At 44.0% G+C, this 16,966-nt stretch overlaps 1 long non-coding RNA gene across 1 annotated transcript in view; it reads right to left on the reverse strand.

Moving 5' to 3' along the window:
• Positions 1 to 16,237, reverse strand: part of LOC144690558 (uncharacterized) — a 29,047-nt gene extending 12,810 nt beyond the window's left edge. Inside the window, exons 1-2 of the long non-coding RNA XR_013578905.1 lie at positions 16,172 to 16,237; positions 13,923 to 13,954 (exon numbers count right to left, since the gene is read on the reverse strand). This is a non-coding gene — a long non-coding RNA (uncharacterized LOC144690558). The remainder of the gene's footprint in view (positions 1 to 13,922; positions 13,955 to 16,171) is intronic.
• Between the last annotated feature and the right edge of the window lie 729 nt (positions 16,238 to 16,966).

The raw sequence follows: 16,966 nt of genomic DNA on the forward strand, positions 1-16,966 counted from the left end.
AACAACTGTCATAGCCTATATTTTAAGTGGTATGTTTGAGATGCAGTTCTAAATTCAGGAATCAGACCACCAGTTCTCGAGAGGTTTTTATATTAAACTAAATGAAACATTTTATTAAGTTACAACACATTAAACACACACACATGGCTACAAATTACTACTATCATAACTTTTAACAAATTCCCAGACTAATCTCCACTAAGGCAACAGCAGCCCAAAGCTGGCAAAGCATTTTCACTGTACAAATTCAAAATGAGGTTCCTTTTACTTGGCTTCCTTTGGCAGACACAGTGGTAGGCTTACAGGCTTTGATGTTACATTGCCTCTGCTCTGCACACACAAAACTGCCATCCTATACCGAGCACATCTCATTGAATGTAAATTCTCATTGTATCACCAGCCCTTTGAACTCCACCTCTTCCAACAATAAAACTCATTTCATAGTACCAATTTTATTAGTAATTTAAACATATTGCTTCGACTCTGCTAACTAGGTGCCAGATCTCACTCGTCTTCTTGAATACTCTATTCAACAAAATGCAAATGCACTCTGCCTCTCTTACATCTCAAAACTAGTATACATCAAAGTACCCAGACTAGCTGGCTTTAATCCAATTAAGACATACCCACAGACCAAACCTCTATTTTAAAAGAAAAATATTTTCTAATAATATATACATTAATAGCTTCATGACAAATGGGCGACTACCAGACAGACAAGGAGGACCAGGCAGGTGCATCTTACTCCCCAGCCAGAATTCAGTTTTGAATTCTTGGGAAGGTGATTGTTCCTCTGGGGAGTACAGCCATAGTCAATTCCATGACAACATAAGTTCTTGGTGTGGAAGAGGAAAGTCAGTAAAAGGATCAGGCATTCAATAGCTAGAGGAATAGAGAGGTGTTTCTGTGGCTGATATCACTCCAGAGTAGCGTGGTGTCTCCCTGGTGTTTGGGTCAAGGATGTCACTGAGTGGCTGCAGAGCATTCTCAGGAGAGGAGGATGACCAATGACATTAGTAGAAAGGGGAACAAGGCCTAGCAGACAGATTTTAGGAAGCTAGAAAATAAATTAAAAAGTAGAGTGTTAAAAGTAGTCATCTCTAGATTACTCCCAGTGCCTTGTACTGAGTACAGAAATTGGCAGATAGAGCAAACAAAGTGTGGCTGGAGAGATAGTGCAGCAGGGAGGGGTTTAGATACCTGGAGCATTGGCTCTGCTTCCAGTGAACATAGGAGCTGTACAAGCTGGAGAGGGTGCCTCTCAAAGGGGCCAGGTTGAATATTGTAGTGGGAGGTTTGCTAGTGCTTTGGGAAGGATTTAAACTAGTTTAGCAGCAGTATGAGAACCTGAGCATAAATTCAGAAGGGAGAGAAACAAAGTTGGAAATGGAAGGCAGGAAATTAGTGAGTGGGTGTGGAAGGCAGAGAAAGCAAAGGCTAGAAAACAACAACTACAAATCACGACAAGTATTGGAGGCAAAAAGCAGCACCTCCTTCCCCTCTGTACTAAATTTCCAAATTCTGCAAACTGGTTAAAATGCATGCTATCCTGCGGCCATCGACCTAGAGCTGTTCAAGGTTGTCCTTCAAGATCACATGAAATTGCTTTCACCGGAAGTCAGCAGCCTTCTATCTGTCATGCTGCAGTGACTTGCACAGCACTGCATAGGAACACTAAATCAGACAAAGGCACAAGGAAGAAAGGCACTAAGGGAATGCACAGGGGTGATTAGTTGACTTTTATATGCAATATGGCATGTTTTAATTTAAAAATTTGGTTTGGAATGTTCATTTTGTAGTTGCTTTTAGTTTTGCCTTGTGGCCATGCGAATGTTGTGATAGTCAGTGACAGCAGAAGGTAAGGTGTGGAACTGTTAGTGAATGGAGAATTGTGGTTGCAGTTACTGTTATCACACCTGATGAGTTCATCATGGACATCCTGGCCAGAAAGATGCTTTCTAGATTGCCTCGTCCCTTCCTTTTCCTCCTCCTCATGCTCCTCCTCTTCCTCATGCTCAGATCCTCATCTGCTCACCATATAGCTGCTGGCCTGGGCTGCCCCTGAAGATGTTGAGACTGAGCAGCAGGCAGCAGGTCATTACAAATCTTGACACATTCTGCTAAATACTGCAGGGCTCCTCCAGAGTGGTGCAGGTGGAGGAGTCATTATGTCAGCATGCCAATGGTCTGCTCTATCACATTTTGTGTGGCAGCATGGCTTCATTGTATGCATGCAATGTTCATGTGTGTTAGTTGCACACCAGAGTCATCAGCCATGTTGTCAGTTGATTGCTGTCCATTAGACATCCTTTGGTGTTCCATGGTGGCTCAACTGCAGCTAGGACATTGGACTGCTGCAGAATGAAGGCAGCATGTCTATTGCCAGGATACTGGGCATTGACCTACATAGTTTGCCACCTATGGTCACACACTGTCCAAAAAGGAAGAATGTGCAGTGTTGTGGTACTGGGTTAGTTTTCATTCTGAGAGCTGGTGCAGATATGATTGGCTGAATGTCCTCCTTCTGCACTGTAGCAACTCTGTGATTCTCTGTGATTAGCTGGATGTTGAGAGAGTGGAATCCCTTTCAGTTTGGGTATAGGGTGGAGTTGACATGCAACAGCTGCAAAGCGATGTGTGTGCAGTCTATGGCACTTGCACCGTGGAGAAGCTTGCAATCCTAGTGAAGCCGCAGGCTCAATTCGCCTGCTTCACCACTGGCAAGACAGAATTAAATATAGTCAGCTCTTATTGAATAGAGTCTCAGTGACCTTCCTTACATAACATTAGATGGCAAATTGCGAGATGTTGCAAATACCAACAGCTCATGTGATTCAAGGAGTTAGATGCATGAAACTTCATTGCAATGGTCACCTTCACAGCCACTGGCAATGCAGTCCGTGCCCTGCTCGGAGCTAGCAGTTGTGGCAGCATCAGGTGGCAGATTTTAGTGAGGATGTCCTCAGCGAAGCACATTTCGCACATTGTTCCTTCATGAGAATTTCTCCCTCAAAACCCAGGGCAAACAGCCTCCTAAAGCCAGCCCTTCTTCCCTTTCTCCCTATAGCATCTTGACCTACTCTGCTTGGCCTCTGTTCATTCTCCAAGTCATGCTGTATTTGAAAGGAAATGCCTACTAATGCACCCTTCTGTGGGAGCAACTAGTTTGTGCAGAAGCCTTGAAGTCAGCAAAAATTTCTTCAGCATCTTCCACACCACTATATGTGGTCTATTGAAACTTGAAATAACTATAGAAAGCATCAAACACTTGTACAATTTTAGCAACAACCAGAAAAAACAAGTAATGTACCCCTAAGTAGTTAATGATCTCTTTAAATTGCACTGCTGGAGGAGTTCCTCCTGCTGCTGAATGCGTGTACAACCTTGTGAGGTTAAGGAAGGATGTTGGCTGGAGTGCTAAGCTCCAAAATTGGCACTGTGGGCATTGCATATTGATTGGCATCAAGATCTGCCTGTGCTGCATATTGTTGGTGTGCACTATGCCTGCATCAATATGGTGTCCAGTGTGATTTACTCCACAGGTGTGCGTGCATGCTGCAGACACCATTTCTGAGCTCATAAATGAGCATTAATAAGCTTGATTTTTCACTCCTTTTCTACATCCATCCTATGAAAACCCTTCACAATTATAAAGACCTTGAATAGGTCAGCCTCAGCCTTTTTTCTGGAGAAAAGGGCCCTACCTGTTGAGTGTCTCCGGATAACAATATCTTCTCGGTTCTGGTATCATCCTTGTGCATCTTTATCATCTCTAGTACTTCTATAACCTTTTTGTAACATGGAGACTGGAACTGTACATAATACACTGAGTACAGTCGAACCAACATTCTTTCCAGGTTTAACATCATTTCTTTGCTTTTCAATTCTATTCCTCTTCTGAACCCCTGCCTTTTGTTTACATTTTATGACTTTGTTAACTTGTATTGCTATTTTTAATGATTGTGAATGTGTACATCTAAATCCCTTTTCTCCTTTAACTCATTCAGAATCTTAATTTTCTCTTTATGCTGCCAAACACTACTGGAGACTTATCTACATTGAAATTAATTTACCATTTACATACCTATTCTTTAAGTTTATTCATCTCTTCTTGTAATTTGCTGTATTCCTCATTACGAATTACATGCCCCAATTTGGTGTTGTCTGCAAATTTTGAAATTGTACTTCCAGTTCCCAAGTCCAAATGGTTTATGTAAAAGATGAAGAACAGCCATTTCAGCACCCATTCCTGTGGTACCTTTCGCCTTTACCAGTCTAAGAAAGTACTTTTAAACCTATAGGCCAAAATTTTCCATTTGATGAGTGGGCGGAACAGGAATGGATGTGGGCGGGCGCGGACCAGATCAGCGCCCGTGATCGGGGCCGCACTGCCATTTTGTGTGGACGGGTGAATTAAGGCCCACCCAGCGCATTTCCGACTCCCGTGGATAGCGCGAGTGTGCAGGCTGCGGCGGGCGTGCACAGACCACTGAGTCCAATGGCGACCCGGCAGTCTGTTTAAAAGGCCTGGCAGCCTCCTGTAGGCTGCTCACAATGGCCACTTGGAGATCCAACCGCAGGGGGTCTGCTCAGCAGGGCACTCTGGAGGGAATGGCAGAGGAGCAGGGCAGGCTGCAGGGTCTGCCACAGGAGCAGGGCAGACTGCAGGGTAGGCCAGTGGGGGGCCAATGTGCCCCTCACTTTTCTGATGATTGCCTTTCTGCCCTCCTCGAGTAGGTGGCAGCACGGTAGGAGGTGTTGGTTCCCCAGGATGGGAGGAGGCGGCCCCCCCCCCACAGGGCTAAACGTGCATGGGAGGAGGTGGCGGAGGTGGTGAGATACCGCAATGTGGTGTGGCGCACCTGGACCCAGTGCCGTAAGCGCTTCAATGATTTGTTGTGCTCTGGAAAGGTGAGTATGCTGGTATTGGGCATTTAACCCAGCAGGTAGCCTTAGCCTTTGAGGCCCCCAAGTCTTACTATTGTGACTGCATTGAATCATGTGGGGCATTTCTCGTACGTTGGGTGGGCAAGCAGATAGTGCCCATGCTTACATCAGCCTGAGTGGTTCATGAGGAGATGAGTTCTCCCCCGCACGATGTGTTGCTTTTAGTTGCACATGACTAGCCTGGGGGCAACCTGCAGGAGATGCAGCTAGGCGCATACTCAGAACTCCAACCCATGTTCTATTCATAGTGATGAGATTGTGGAAGGGGAGCCTCAAGGTCTCGTGACCAAGAGCCATCTGCTGCCCTTGACACTGCACGTAGTTGTGCCTCCTTGCTATGGGAGCTAAGATTGTGTGTTTCCTAAAGTGATGGGTGCAGAATGTGTCCAAGGTGGCCATTGGGGGGAGGGTTGGGAACAGGCATACTATCTTTGTGTGACTGATCAACAGTAGCATGGAGAGGAGGCACTGGAGGGCTGATATGGACCTCTGTGGTTGGCGTGCGGCGTGTGCGTGCAGAGTCCATGTGCAATTAGCCGCAATGAATGGTCTTCCCTGTTTTTCAGGAGAAAAATCCTCACAATGCATGTGAGCGTTCACGGACTGGAGGCGGCCAGGCCCAGCTGATGATTTTAAGCCGCTTCGATCGGGAGGCCCTGGAGCTTGAGAGGCACTATGCGCCCAGGTCCACTGGTGTCAGTGAGGCTGGGGTGGAGCGGCCAGGTATTTGAGGTCAACAGTGACATCCACTCTGTCTTCCCACCATCCAAAGCACTGATGATTGTTTGAATTGTTATTGTAGCAACATTGCTCATTCACAGACTGATAGAGTCAGAGGTGTGGGTCATAGACAAAGGTCCCTTGGCCCTTCAAAGATGCGCGTGTCAACCACCTTCCAAAGTCGCCTTATCCCATTTCCAACCACTATTCCCATGGCCTTGTATGCCATGGCATCGCAACTGCACATAGTACTTATTATATGTTAGGAGGATTTCTGTGTCCACCACCCTTTCAGGCAGTGTGTCCCACATTACTGTGTTCAAAAGTTCTTCATCACCTCACCTGTCAACCTCATGCCCTTTACCTCAAATCAATTCCACCTGGTTACTCATCCCTCCGCCAAGGGGAAAAGTTCCTTTCTGTCAACCCTATCTATGGCCCTCATAATGTTATAAAGCTCAATAATTTCACCCCTCAATCTCCTCTACTTCAGGGGAAATATCCCCAGTCTATGCTATGTCTCCTCATAACTCAAACTCTCCAGCCCAGCCAGCATCCTGGTCAACGACCTCTGCACTCTCTCCACTCCAATCTCATCCCTCCCATGAAGCGCATTTCACAACTGCATGCAGAACTATAGCTGTGGCCTAGGCAGTGTTTTCTGCACTTGGAACGACCTCCCCGTTCCTGTATTCTATTCCTCGGCTAATAAAGGCAAGTATGGCATTTACCTTCTTAAACGCCTTATGTACCTGTCCCGCTACCTTAACAGGCCTGTTGACATGCCCAGCAAGGTCTTTCTGATCCTCCTTACTTTCCACGGTCCTATCATTCCTCGTGTATTCCTGTACCTTGTTTCTCCTGCCCAAGTGCATCACCTCACACTTATCTACATAACATTCCATTTGGCATTCCTTAGGCCTTCTGACCAGCCCGTCTGTATCCACCTGTAATGTTAGAGTCTCCTCCTGACTATTTGCCACCCCACCAATATTCGTCTCCATAGGTTCTGGAAGGTTGAGCACATAATGAGCCAGGGGGAAAGGGATGAAGTGTGTTACTATGTGCACGCTAACTGATCCACTGTCCTTGTTGCTAATTTCAACATCATCAGAGCCTGTCCACCAGGAGCAATTGCAGATGCCCCATCTCACACCTGAGGGCCCTCAACTGTCACCTGCGTCACACCATTTCTGCAAGGCAAGCACCAGCGCAGATACAAGTACGTTGGTGGGAATTGCAACATCGGCTAGTGTCCCGGGGCACAGTGGAGAGGGCACTTCACAGTCACTGGAGGAGTTGGCACAGACAGAGAGTGTCGATGGCGCCTGCAGCCGGAGGACTGCAGGGGACCAGGCACATGCTGAGTCGGGGCGCAATGATGTGTTCCTGGAGTCGTCCGCGACGCAACAGCTGCAGGAAATGCGTCCGGGTGTGCGGGAAAATCTGGTAGTTTTGCATGAGGCTGTGCTTCACTTGGTGTTCGTGGTAGAGGAGTCCACGCAGAGCATCAGTGATGCAATGAGCCTCATGTCAGAGCGTCATGCTTCCTCCATGGAGAGAGTGGCGACTCTCGTGGAGAGGGGCTTCCAGGAGAACAAGCAGCTTCTCCTGGGGTTACGCTCAGACCTGCAAGCCCTCACAGCGCCCGTGGCCACAGCTGGTCATTGCCAATGTGGGAGATGGTGTGGGCTTCAAGCTTCCCAGCTCATTGCACATCCATCGACGGTGAGCAGGGAGGTCCAGGGCGAACTCACATTGGTGGAGCAGCTGCCTGTCATCTCTGTGGGCTCCTCTCACGGCGCTCCAGATGAGGGCAACAGCTGCTCCGCCCCTCTCCCAGTGACCACTTCATCGGGTGAGGCTGCGGCGACTACGGAGATGCCAGCTGTGGAACTGGCAGCTCCCTCCCAGGCAGGGCCAGCACAGGCTCCATGGGCCAGAGGACAGCCGCCAAGGTCATCAAGGCCAACAGCACAGCAGAGGCTGTCTCAGATGCCACTCAGAGCGATGGGGCGGCACCAAGACGTAGCACCCGTAAATGTAAGCATAAGGCACCTTAGGCACACCACGGGTTTCTCACTGATGCTTTTGTGTTGGTCCTAGATTAGGGAATTATAATTTGTTTATGCTTGAAAAACATTTTGGTCTAATTTTGTGTGACCTTATGATGGTGAAAATTAAAACCAGATGTGTTACCATGGCTGAGGGTGGCTCCTTTGTTCTGCATTTGTATGTTTTACATACACATCATGAGTGTTTGAGTGGACATTGAGGTTTATGTCCAAAGCCCTTAGTTGCAGCTGATGATCTAGCAGATGTAGCACTTAAATGCCGACTATGGAAGCATCAGGAAAGGCTGGTCCTCCTGATCCATTTGTGTGGAGCTAGCTGAAAGTTCATTGGATTAAAGTCTCCCGGATGTTCCTGCCTCCTTGGTGTTGTCCCGGGTCAGCGCTTAACCCCTTATCATTCCCCTGTGCTTCCTCATCCTCAGAATCAGTGCTGGACTCATCGTGTGCAGCCGCATTCACTGCGTCAATGTCTTCATTGTCCACTGCGTTGCCCTTTTCCAGCGCAAGATTGTGGAGAGCGCAGCATGCTATCACTATCACAGAGACACGATCTGGGGGGTACTCTAAGCGGTTCAGGCATCGGAAGTGCATCTTGAGAAGACCGATGGCTCTCTCCACCACAGCCCTTGTGGAGGCGTGGCTCCTATTGTACCACTGCTCAGCTTCTGTTCTTGGGCGGCAGAGAGGCATCATGAGCCACCTCCTGAGGGGATAGCCCTTGCCACCCAGCAGCCATCCATCAAGCCGAGCCGGAGCAATGAAGAGCCCCGGCACCTGGGAGTGTCTGAGGATGTAGGCATCGTGGGAGCTGCCTGGGTACCTTGCACAGACTTATAGAATCAGCATCCTGTGATCACACACTATCTGCATGTTCATGGAGTGGAAGCCCTTCCTGTTGACGAAGGCACCAGGCTCACCTGCTGATGCCTTGATGGCCACATGTGTACAGTCTATAGCACCCTGGACGTGGGGGAAGCCAGCAATGGCCACGAAGCCTCTGGCTCGCTGTGTCTGACTTGCCTGGTCCCAGCAGAAGTGGATGAAGGTCAATGCATACCTGAACAGAGCGTCTGTGACCTGCTTGACAAGTATGCACAGCTGATTGGGAGACACCACAAAGATCACCCATCGAGCCCTGGAAGAAGCCAGAGGCATAGAAGTTGAGGGTAACTGTAACCTTCAGAGCCGCTGGCATGGGGTGTCCACCCACACAGTTAGGAGAGATCTCAGGGCCAATCATCTGACAGATGTAGTGTACTGTCTCCCTTGATAGTCAGAGCCTCAGTTGGCACTGCACTTCAGTCATATTGAGGTAGCTGCTTTGCTGCCTGTATACCCTGGCAGCAGGATAGTGGTATCTTCTGCGGCCCCTTCCACCTATGCCCAAGGGGCCCTACGCCCCTTGTGCCTGCGCCTGTACTCCCAAAAGCGCCTCTCCTGGAGGCTGATTGTGCATTCCTCTTCTCCTTATTCTATCCCTCCCTTCCTCCTCAGAGGAGCTGCCTCCAGTGGAGATGTCAGAACCCATACCCAGGCTAAAGGGAGGCCTCCGGAAAGCTGCAGGCCCGATAAAGATTACTGACTGCAGAGTGCTAACCTGAAGGTTAAAGGTACACAGAAAGCTGCTGGAATTCATTCTGAACTGCTACAGACCACACAGGCAAGTTTAAAAAACTTTCTGCAATAAAGACGCACAGACCAGATTGACGACCCCACTGAGCCCTCTTATCCCGCTTGTGAATGAGTTTTATTAAAAGTCTCTTACCTGCCTGCCCGTTGCACCCGTGCGCTGAGCCAAAGATCGCATGGGCACCTGAAAATCGGCGTCGATTTAAGGGCCTTAACTAGCCCGTTAAAAAATGATGGGTGCGCGTCAAGCTTCATCGCGCACCCGCACAGCGAAATATCGCGATGTCACGCGGTGACGTCGGGACGCTCACACGTCACGTAAAGCAGAAAATTCTGCCCATAATAAAACAAAAGCAAAATTGTGCGGATGCTGGAAATTTGAAATAAAAGCAGAAAATGCTGAAAATACATAGCATACCAAGAATTCCAGTTCTTAAGCAAGATCCTTGACCTGAAACATTAACTCTGTTTCTCTCTCCACAGATGCTACCAGACCTGCTGATTATTTCCAGCATATTCTGTTTTTAGTTAAACCTGTGCTGTCTGATTCTTGTGTAATAGTCTGCTTGCATTATATAGTCTGCTAATTCCCTCCATCCCAATTTCATATGCTCTGATCTAGTCACAAGTGTACTATGTGGTACCTTATTGAAGGTCTTTTGAAAATCCAAGTATATCACAACTACTACTTTATCCTTATCTGTTCTTTCTGTTACTTCCTTAAAGAATTCAATAAGGTTAGTCAAGCATAACCTTCTGTTTTGGAATCCTTGGTGACCTACACTGGCTGCCTGACAGGCAACATCCTAAAAAATATTCTCATCCTTGTTTTCAAATCCCTCCATTGCCTTGACCTTGTCTATATCTGTAATCTCCTCTTTTGCATTCCCAATCATGATTGCTCCACCATTGATGGCTAGACCTTAAATTGCCTAGGCCCCAAGCACTGGAATTCCTTCCCTACACCTCGCCACCTCTTTACTTCACTTTCCTCCTTCAAGATACTTCTAAAAAACTTATCTCTTTGACCAAGCTTTTGACCTAATCTGACCTAATATCTCCTTGTGTCCTGATGAGTGCAAGATGAAAAGCTTCAACATGTCTCTTTTTTCCAGCAATATCTCCTTATGTGGCTCGGAGTCATACTTGTTTTATAATGCTCCTGTGAAGTGCCTTAGGAGATTTCATTACAATAATAATACTACATAAACGTAAGTTGTTGTTGACTAATCTTTGTTAGATTTTCTGTTTCTAGATGTTTTTCTGTTATATCTTTGACTAAAGATTTGAGTGTCCTTCCTATCACCAACATTAAGCTAATTGGGCTGTAGGTTTCTGGATTTGTTGTTTGTCTCTTATTAAATATAGTGATCTCATTAGTCATCTTCCAGTCCTCTGGCATTATTGCCTTTTCTAATCAATTTATAACATATATAAAATAATACCTCTGCCATAATTCCCTTTGTTTTTATCATGTGTGGATGCAACCTATCCAGCCCTATGTTTTTACCCTTGCTTTGACTAGATAATCTACCATCTCTGCTCTTTTAATCTTAAACATCATGATATCTTTTTTATTCCCTGCTACTGTCATGTCCACAGTATTATTCACCTTGGTAAATACTGAGGCAAAGTAATTATTCAGTATTTATACCATTTTGTTATTATTATCTGTAAGTTTATCTTGGGCATCCATTAGTGGCTCAACCCTATCCTGATTTAAGACCATATGACGTAAAAGAAGAAGTATGCCATTTGGCCTATCGAGTCTGCTCTGCCATTCCATGAGATCATGGCTGATCTGATACTGTGAGATTATGCCCCTTGGTCCTAGACTCGCCCACAAGGGGAAACGATCTCTCAGCATCTACCCTGTCAAGCCCCCTAAGTATCTTATATGTTTCAATAACGTCGCCTCTAAACTCCAATAAGTACAGGCCCAACCTACTCAACCTTTCCTCAGAAGAAAATCCCTCCATACCCGGAATCAACCTGGTGAACCTCTTCTGGACTGCCTCCAATGCCAATATATCTTTCCTTAGATAAGGGGACCAAAACTGTTCACAGTATTCTAGGTGTGGTCTAACTAGTGCCTTGTATAGTTTTAGCAGGACTTCCCTATTTTTATACTCCATTCCCTTTGAAATAAAGGCCAACATTTCATTTGCCTTCCCTAATACCTGTTGAACTTGTATGTTAGCTTTTTGGGATTCATGCACAAGGACTCCCAAATCCCTCTGTGCTGCAGCCCTCTGCAGTCTTTCTCCATGTAAATAATATTCAGCTCCTCTATTCTTCCTGCCAAAGTGTATAACCTCACATATTCCCACATTATAATCCATCTGCCACTTTTTTTGCCCACTCACTTAACCTGTCTATATCCCGCTGTAGACTCCTTGTGTCCCAATTTCCCTTTTTATTCTTATCTCCCTTTTGTTGTTTATATATTGTAATATACTATTTTATTTCTTTTATCTTCCTGGATAATTTAATTATGTAGCTCCTTGTTACCTTCCTAATATTTTTTTCCACTTAGAACCATAGAAAAGTTATGGTGCAGGAAGAGGCCATTCAGCCCATTGTATCTCATTGTTTTCCAAAAAGGAAAAATAAACTAGCTGCTCCCACTAGCTAATCCTACTTTCCAGCACTTGATCTGTAGCCTTGCAGGTTACAGCACTTCAGATACACCTCCTAACTTTGAATTCTTCATTGTCACCCTGTCCTTTATCGTCTATGTACTCAGACCATGTTTTTTTCTTTAGCTTTAATTCTTTAGTCACTTAAGGTGTTTCATTATTGGCCAGTTTGTCATTATTTTTTGGTAGAATGGATTTCTTTCAAACTTTATTGGATCACCAATTTAAATATTTCCCACTTCTGTTCTTTCTCTTTGTGAGTATTTTTCCACTCTATCATCCCTATTTCCATCCTTATCCCCCAAAAATTAGCTTCCTTTCCCCCAAATCTATTACTTTGATCTTTGTCTTAATTAGATATTTTTCAATCATGACCTTAAACTTTTATTATGTTGTGATTGCTTTTGCCAAAATGTTCTCCAATACTTCATTCTCTTATCTGCTCAGGTTAATTTAAAGTAATACATAGCAATAACAAAAACGTATTTATATATCATGCCTTTAATATAATCACATGCCCCAAAGTTACTTCACAAACGTTTTATGAAACAAAATTTGACACCAAGCCACAAATGGAGATGTTAGGGAAGATAACCAAAAGCTTGATCAAAGTCTAGGTTCTATGGAATGTTTTAAAGGAATAAAGAAATGTAGTGAGGCAGAGAGGTTTAGGGAGAGAATTTCAGAGTTTTGGGCCTTGATAGTTGAAGACACAGCTGTAAATGGTGAAATGATTAATATCAGGGATGCTCAAGAGGCCAGTATAAGAGGAATGCATATGGCTTGGAGGGTTGTGGGGCTCGAGGAGTTTACAGAGCTCAGGAAGGGTGAAGCCATGGATGGGTTTGAAAATAATGATTTAGAATTTTAAAATCGAGGCAATGCTTAAATGGAAGCCATTGCAGATCAGCAAGCACAGGGGTGATGAGCAAACAGAACTTGGTGCAAGTAAGCACACAGGTAATACAGTTATGGGTGACCTCAAGTTTATGGAGGATAGAATGTGGGAGGCCAGCCAGAAGAGCATTGGAATAGCCAAATCTTGAGGCATGGATGACAGGCTTCTTCGCAGATGAGCTGAGGGAGGGGGAGGGGGGGGGGTGGTGGAGGTAGGTGATATTATGGAGGTGGAAATAGGCAATCTTAGTGATGGTGGATATATGGTTGGAAACTCATTTCGATGTCAAATATAAGCTTACAACAACAATAACAACAACTTATATTTATATAGTCTATTCAACATAATAAAACATTCCAAGATCCTTCACAGGAACATTATAAAACAAAATATGACACTGAGTCACATAAGGAGATTTTAGATCAGATGACCAAAAGCTTGTCAAAGAGCTAGGTTTTAAGGAGTGTCCTAAAGTAGGATAGCGAGGTAGAGAGTGTAGGATGGGAGGGTATTCCAGATCTTAGGGTCTAGGCAACTGAAGGCACGGCCACCCATGCTGGAGTGATTAAAATTGCAGCTGCTCAAGAGGCCAGAATTAGATAAGCACAGATATCTCCGAAGGTTGTGAGGCTGGAGCGCATTACAGAGATATGGAGGGACAAAGCCATGGAGGGTTTAGAAAACAAGGATGAGAATTTTAAAATCAAGACATTGCTTGACTAGGAGCAAATATAGGTCAGCAAACAGAGGGGTGATAGGTGAGTGGGACTTAGTGCAAGTTAGGACACAGGCAACCAAGTTTTGAATGACCTCAAGTTTACGGAGGGCGGAATGTGGGAGACCAGTCAGGAATACATAGCAATAGCCAAGTCTATAGGTAACTAAGGCATGAATGAGGGTTTCAGCAGCAGGTGAGCTGAGACAAGGATGAAGTCAGGCGATGTTAATAAATGTATCTAAATATTTTTGAGCATACACACTGGCAATTATAACATAAATTTAAGTTCTACCCACCTTGTCTGCATTATATCGTGATCTGCAACTATCTAAATAAGGAAACAAAAAAATCAGAAGCACAAGAAAGCATATATAAAGTCCTTTATCAATCACTGCCTTGTGATTTTGATAAAATGCTGTGTTTTGGTTTTTGATCCTGACTGTACCTATTAAGCTTTTTTTCACTTATATGCCTTTAAATTGGTAACAGAAATCTTTTTATCACTCCTCAGACATCTTTGTAGTCAATAAAGAGTTTAACATATTTCCTACAGCTTCTTTATATAATCAGACAGTTTAATTCCTACGCAATTGCTTTATAACATTTCCAACTTTCATTAATGTGAAATACATAACTATTTTTTTCACATTATACAGCAACTGGAAATTTGAACAAATGAATATGGTTATAACATAATTTTGATCACACAGTTACAAGTAGATATTTTAGCATTTGATATTAGCACTCAGCTGTCCATCTTCTTTTTCTGTCCACGATTTTTTTTTCCCTTCTGCATTTACAAGTTCAGACTTTATTAGCTGACTTTTAAATGTTACTCCAATTAAGGAGGCTTACCTGTTATCGTTATCTCTTGCATGTGTGCATGCACGCAAAAGAGCGCACAGATCTCCCTGAGGCAAAGTGCTGTCTCAGGGAGATTGGCTGAAGGTTCAAAATTTCATCTAAGGCAGAAAAAAATATTCCTCATGTGTCCCCTCATGTGACACTGTCACATATGAGCTGGGACATGTCAATTTATTTTATTTAGACATTTTATACAAATTTTAATACCCTCATGAAACTTCATCCCGCGGATGAGGCTTCATGTTTTTTGAACGGAAAATCTAAATGACGTGGGGTGACTTCGGGACGCATGCCTGACGTCACCCCGCGTCATTTTACGTGTCGGTGAGCGGGCCACGTCTCCTGCTCGGCGACCGGAAGATGCAGCCCACAGTATTCTTTGGCCTTGAAATTCCACCCAATTTTCAGGGGCCTCAAATTAGGGCAACCCACTTGATCCACAAGCATATTGACAAATAAGTCATCATGCCAGCTTTCATTACAAAAACAAAACACCTGAAATTCTAAATGTGATTTTGCCTTTCTGCAATCCAGCTGCTGATTTGCCATGCATTGAATTACCAAATATTGAAATAAGGACCAACAGTGCTTCAGCTGTGAATTCCTGCATTTATGTTCCTAAGATATAATTGGTAAGTTAGAATGAAAATATAAGGCACAGCTATTAGTATCCTTCAGATTGGTGAAATTTTGAGAAGGAATCATTGCAACCAGGAACAATGTTTTGCAGCATTTTTTTTTAACAGCTTGAGCTGCAAAAGTTGAGTTTGCAGACACTCTTTATCAACAAACATAAAGGTATATAATTTCTACCATGAATCAAATATTTGAGTGGAAAGCAAGTTTTTGGCTTCCCCAGCATCTACAGATGATGAATATATCAAAAGGACAAAAAGGACAGCTACTCAAAGGTTAAATTTACTATTTAATAGTAAATGACTCCTGTCTCTAACCATCTTGATTCACAATGAATCTGCCACTGTCGGTTAACTGGCATTAACAAGATCTAAATAAACTTTATCTTAATTTTTACCAAAAAATGCTAATGCTTCAGGTACCTTTTTAAAAATTGTAACAGAACTTTGAACAGTGCAAAGCAAAACTCCATTCATTTGTGTTTTACTGAAATCTAAATTCTTGAATATTATTTTGTTTTGACCACAAGAAAATATATCTCTGGAAATGCTCAAAGTGCATCACTTGCATTATTCCTTCACTGAGCTCTGATACTGGGCATCACCCATGTCTTTCCATGAAGTCATTCTGGCATACTCCAGTTCACTAAGTTTCAGTTTATTCCAGATCATTGGCATGGCTAGAAACTAGGTATAGACCGAGATATGCCAGGTATCATTTCTTCAACTCCACTGGATCAAAATCCAGGGACTCCCTACCTAATAGCACTATGGGACCACTTTCACCACAGGAACTGCAGCAATTCAAAGGGTCACCCTCATCTTCTCAGGAGTAACTAGGGCTGGGCAATAATACTGGTCCTGCTAGCAATGTCTATATCCCACAAATTAATATCAAAAAAATCCAAAAAACTTATGCATTTAATTCAACTTCTTTTAATCATCTGCATCATTAGTTAATTATTCATTCAAACTAGTCTTTGATACCTCCACACAATTCATTTCTCCATTAATTATAATCATAATGGGCACAGGTAATATCTTACCATGACAGTAACTCGATGGAGCAGTTCTTGGCCTGGCCTTTGGACTTTTTTCAAACGATGGGCATGATAGCGATGATGTATACTTTTTCTCAGATTGACTTCTATCACACTAAAAAAGCAAAATATACTTTGAAATTATAATGCTGACATTTTTATATTATTTACACAAATATTGACAAACAAAATATCTATGATGCAATCAGGTGAATCACTATTTCAAATTTCATGCCTCAAAATAAGGAACGCTACTACTTAATGGACTATCTTGTGGGTGATGTATGAAATAAGATTGTGGTCTGATGAAATGACTGGTAATACAATAAGGGTTAAATTTTTGAAAGAGGACAATACCCTATCCTATAGATCCAATCTCATTTGTACGATACAAGCACATCTTCCAGCATCACAATATTTTGTTTTATTGTATTGTCTTTCAAAACAACCGGAGCATCAAAATGGTGTCAGAAAATGTGTTGCTCTGGCCAGTACATTTTTCCCATGCACTTTCATCCTATTTTTTCTCCCTAGGCGGATGCTTAGAGCCAGGAAATCTCCTGGCTTGCCCCTCCCACCTTGGGATAAAGTTCCCTGAATGGCAGGATCTTCGTTCTGGGGGTGGGGGGAGGTAGGGGGAGGTGGGGTGGTGGGGGGTGGGGGTGTTGTGGGATAGAGTAGGGTCTACTAGCCCTGGAAGCAAATTGAAGGCAGCCACAGGGGCTGCCAGGTGCCGAGGTGGGTGTTTAAAAGCCCTGCTTTGGTTCTCTGGGGCTTCATCCCAGTTGTTTTCTTAAACAT

Source organism: Cetorhinus maximus, chromosome 2 (genome assembly GCF_964194155.1).
Source record: "Cetorhinus maximus chromosome 2, sCetMax3.hap1.1, whole genome shotgun sequence".
Classification (NCBI taxonomy): domain Eukaryota; kingdom Metazoa; phylum Chordata; class Chondrichthyes; order Lamniformes; family Cetorhinidae; genus Cetorhinus; species Cetorhinus maximus.